Below are 5,459 nucleotides of genomic sequence, written 5' to 3' on the forward strand. Positions count from 1 at the left end.
TTCATGAAAAAAATGCACTAACAAGGCCATATAGTTGTAGAAAGTAATTTGTTACCTAAAAAATCTGGCACACAATAATTTCCAGGTAATAATTTTCAGCTAGAAAAGTGTATCAAGAACACATGAGGAACTATTGGACCTTGGAGATGTATTTTTACTAGAAATACTTTTATAGTGTTTCTTGAAGAAAAAAAACTCTAACAAGGCCTTATAAGTGTAGAAAGTACAAAATTTTCGTGGTTAGAACTTTCAGCTAGAAAAGTGTTTCCATGAAACATGGGGCACTAATGGTCCATGAAGACATATTTGGACTAGAAATATTTTTCCAACGTTTCCAACACAAACAAGGCCTGATAGTTTTAGAAAGTAATTTGTTCCAGCCAAACTTGGCTTACCACAAGACTAAACTTAATAATCTTTCTCAATACCCAATAAATCCAATACGAACTACTGTGAATTTCAAAAAACCTAACCATGCATAAATTATTTCAGGCCCTCAATTTCAATAACCCTATTCAATATCCAATTAATCTAGTACGAACTAAATAAAACTGTAAATTTCAAAAAAATTGATCATACATAATTTATTTTTTATCTTCCATTCCCACAGTCCTTCTCAATACCCAATTAATTATGCATGAATTGGAGTATATGGAATTTTGGGAACTTAAACCACTCCAACCTAAATTAGAATCTTCAAATTAAATACCCCAAGTTTACCCTCAACTAATCATACATAAATTGTGAGGAACCACACAATTCAGAAATTGAAATTCTTCTAATTTAATTCAAATCACAATGCATATATGCATATTGTTGGGAGATGGGCTCAAGCCCACCCAACCAAGGACAACCCACATATTTAAGAGTATTGGAAGATGGACCCAAGCCCATAAGATATGGACCCACCATGATCACACGAGTTGGTGGGACCCACCATGATCACGTGAGGTGGCATGATGAGTCCTACACAATAAGAAGTCTTATAGAGCTAAAATTATTATGGAAGCGGATCTCATAGAAGAGTTTCAGTTTATAGGTGTTTTACTCATGTTAGTCTTCTATTTATATTGAGTAATTTAATTATGCTAGGACTTATCTTTAAGTATTAAAGTTTGGGTGTAACTGGGATAAAGGTAGTTTAATTGTAATTGGACTCTACTACCTTCTTCAATTATAAATAGAGGTTCATGTACTCTGATTACAATAAGTCAATGAAGTATTTTTCTTTTCCATAAATTCAACATAGTATCAGAGCATCAAATTTAGGATCCCCACGTCAAAAAAATTCTCTAAGAAGTTATGATTAAAGCTACTCGTAGAAGGGTCTTTGTGAAGTTAGAATGAAGCTTGTGAGATAAGTATTTTTATTCTTAATATTATTACTTCATTCTCTTGGTTTTTGAATTTAGAAGATGGTTTAGAGATGATTTTATGTCTATCTTCATCTTATGAGATTATTGACATTTATACATCTCGGATTAGAAGAAATTACCAAGGCAGTTTGATCGGTTTGCAAGTTTTTGACTCTTATCAGTTTATGTTGAGATTTTCTGCATAAAAGGTTATAATTTTGTGGGAATAAGATTCCTTGATAAAGAAAAGTGTTCTTGAGCCTAGTAGGAGTGGTTGTTTATTCATTGGATTTCAGAAATATGATTACTTAGCTTTTATGCTAAGCATCTCCATTAACCGATTTAGTTGAAGAACTCTACTCGGTTTTGTGATTATTATTTAGGAGAATTTTTTTTACATTGAATTATATATTATGGCAGAAGAAAACATGGGACAAAAGAGTGATATTCTCAAGATTACTACTGTACCCATGTGAGGGGTATCAAATTTTATGAGTTGCTACTATTGTGTCTCTTTAGATGAGACATTATTATTGAAGAAGTGGTGACCTCAACATCCTATCTTCCTCTTTACCCATTACCCATTGGTTATTTAGCAGCCTTTCTTCTACCATCCTTTATTTGACTCTCACATACCGTTGGGCCAACCTTTTGAGTGTTGCTTCAGTTGGGAATTTAAGTTCATCATGTTCATGCATATGGGTGTTTTAAGAGTCGTTACCCTTCTTAATTGACATTTATTACTCCTACTACTTGAGAGTTGTTGTCCTGTGGAGGGACACGGTGATGGAGGAGTTTTAATACACTTCTGAGTATTGCATATAGAGCCACTACTTGAGAATGATAGGAGTGTGTCCTAGATATATCATGGGTTATGACTGGAGTATGGAGCAATGTCATATGGCTTGGATTGATTTTACTCTCACCTATCTTATGCCAACAGGGCCTCATGGAAGATATCACCAATGTGAGGGGGAGTATTGGAAGATATGGACGATTGCTATTTTATACAAGAAGATCCTATACATCATTTGTAACAAGTTGGGAGTTTATGATGTTCTCTCACCCCCAGCTTGAGGGAGAGTATTGGAAGATGGGCCCAAGCCCACACGACCAAGGAAGGTGTTATGGTCCCGGATCTGACACAAGGATTCGTTGTTACGGTCCTGGATCTGCCACGGGTTATTGTAGGGATACCATGTGGAATTGTAGGGAGACATGGAGAGGAAGATGAAGATCAAGCCAAAGGGAAGCTTGAAAACCCTAGAACTCGTCAAGGAGAGCTCCAAGCCTGTTTAACCTAAAATTAACCGAAAATCAATGTTTGTCTTTTCTCATTACTCTTACCCCTTAAATAGGGTTCACCCTGTAAGGGTTTAAGATAAAATATTACAAAAATACCCCTATAAATAAAATATTCCAAAAAATACCCATGTGGCCTTATGAAATAAATAAAGTAAATTAAAGAAAAATAATTAAAATAATAATGTTATTGTGTGCATAACATTACACCCCCTAGAAGAACGAGCTTGTCCTCAAGCTCGAAAGTAGGGCCTCTATGCCGACGTCTCCACCTGTTCCTAATTAGCATCCGTGATAGCTATGTCTGCCCTCCGGACGCCCAAAATTAGAACATTCCCACTAGAAACTTCTTTTTTTTCTTTTTTTATGGTCGAATGTAGGAATGCGTGCCGAATCTCTCTACATCACTCCAAGCAGCATCTTTGCCTGCCCTCAGTTCCAGATGGCACTGCCTACACTCTGCCCGCATGGCAGCCACAACATCATGACTAGCCCCCTGGGATTGAGAAGATTCAGCAGCACTAACCACACTCTTCATGGTCATGGCTGAAAACAAGTATGGAAGCATTGCATCCACAATCAACCGAATGAAGACTTTAGGTGTCAAAACATCCACTGTTGAAATTGCAGCCCGGCTCACAAAATCACCAAAAAGAGCTAAAGACACCAAGGTGGCTGAACCAATCGCAAAGCCCTTTCCAATAGCAGCAGTAGTGTTTCCAGCAACAACAAGGGCGTCGGTTCTCTCACATATCCTGTGGCTCATGCTCGCCATCTCAGCAATACCTCCAGCACTGTCACTCATGGGTCTATATGCATCAATTGCCAACCCAGTGGTGATGGTGCTCAGCATCCCAAGAGCAGCCACTGCAAAAGCATACATAGCAGCAAGACTAAAACTGACAAAAATGATGACTGCAATTGCAAAAATGGGAATAATGACAAACTTATATCCGAAAGCCAGCCCAAAAGATCACATTTGTGGCAGCTCCTGTCCTGCAGGAATCAGCAACATCTTGCACAGGGCTGTAAGCATTACTGGTGTAGTATTCAGTTACAAGCCCAATGACAAGTCCATCCCATAGACCAACAGAAACACAGAAGAACAACTATCAGTTCTTCACAACCTTCTGGGCTCCAAACTTGTAGATTAAAAAGGACCATGGAAAGCCAATCCAGCTAACAATAGCAATACCAACAAACATGAGAGCAGTGGAAATGATGAGCTGCTTCTTCAAAGAAGGTTCAATGTCTCTACTTTGATTTCAAAGAAATCAGTAGCAAAGAGGGTAGTGATCAAACAGACAATAATACCCAAAGAACTAATTAGGAGGGGATATAGTATTGCAGTCAATTCAGGGTTAATACCAAAAAAAAAGATTGATGCCTCAACGAGGGCAGCACAGGAAGCTTCAGCATACGAGCCAAAAAGATCAGAGCCCATTCCAGCAATACCTCCAACATTGTCACCAACAATGTCAGCAATCACAGCAGGATTTCTTGGGTCAACCTCAGGAATGTTTCTCTCAACTTTTCCAACAAGATCAGCACCAACATCTGCAACATCTACATCCTCATCCCCTTCTATATCATCAAACTCGTCACCTGAACAGCCACTCCCATAAACCATGAGACAGCATGTGGGATAATATTGGCGATGACGGGGGATCCAATATTAAAATCTTGTTCCATTTGAAGCTGAAGTTGTTCAGAAAGTTTCTGGTACTTGGCTACATTAGAAGCAGTTGCTGCATTTGCAAAATCTGAGCAGAATCTGAATATCATGTCAGCAAACTGTCCCTCCAATTCCATCTCCCTTGCTGAATGCCTCTGGGCATTCCCCACGTACGGGATGACCACAGCATCCACTCCTTTCAATGAGTTTGTTAATTCAGCAGGACTAGTAAAATCAAGGACTTCAGACGGTGTATTGCAGTGGTTGAGATCAGCAGCAACACCTTTAACGTGTGCAATAGCATAAAGATGGAGAGCTGAAACCAAAGGTGACATTTTGATCAGAAGGGCAAGGGGCTGTCCAATTCCGCCAGCAGCACCTAGAATGGCCACTTTGAAACCTGAGGCTCGAGGCTGCAGATGATAGTCAAATGTATAATTTTGTTTTGCCGATTTTACAACAATGGAATGTTGAAGTGCAGCACTGCTCTCCTGTCCCAAGAAGGACATCTCGGATTCACATTTCACACTTGTTGCTGCTTTAAGTCCACTGAAATTCCTCAAATACTTGGTTGAGCTGCACCTCATTTCTGCAGTCTCAACTGAGGCACTTCTAATAGCAGAAACATGCAGCACTGATTCCTCTTTCTCCGCATACCCAACATTAGGTTGAACTCAAATAGCATAATCATTTAGCACGCATGCATTCTTATCATTATATACAGCACTACTCTCAAAGGTAACAAATCCAAAACATTTGGATTTCCCATCCCCTTCTCTCATTAGTACAGTGCATGTAATGTTTCCACACCCACCAAATAGTTTCTTCAAATCTTCATCACTAAAAGGCACACCAGGTTGAAAAATTATGACAAACAATGGTCGAGCATCATACAATTCATCCAAAAAAATTAACACAACTATTTTAAATGTAATGTTATTGCTGTAAAAATTACCCTAAACCGCCACACTGCTTCTGCAGTCATTCACCACAATAGAAGACATCCCATTCGACACGAATAGGGCCCAAGCAGCAGCACACATATTATCCAAAAAATTAGAAAAAACGAATTCAACTTTACGATGAACAAACACATCGATGTTGTTCTCATTAACCAAAAAATAAAT

The 5,459-nt window shown here is 38.6% G+C and overlaps 1 pseudogene; it reads right to left on the reverse strand.

The window, feature by feature from the left end:
• Positions 1 to 3,021: 3,021 nt before the first annotated feature.
• On the reverse strand, positions 3,022 to 4,919 carry LOC137963287 (pyrophosphate-energized vacuolar membrane proton pump 1-like; annotated as a pseudogene).
• Between the last annotated feature and the right edge of the window lie 540 nt (positions 4,920 to 5,459).

This window comes from Aristolochia californica, unplaced genomic scaffold (genome assembly GCF_029961685.1).
Source record: "Aristolochia californica isolate CCGP_79_NKW_82.1479 unplaced genomic scaffold, dmAriCali1.0.hap1 SCAF_4, whole genome shotgun sequence".
NCBI lineage: Eukaryota > Viridiplantae > Streptophyta > Magnoliopsida > Piperales > Aristolochiaceae > Aristolochia > Aristolochia californica.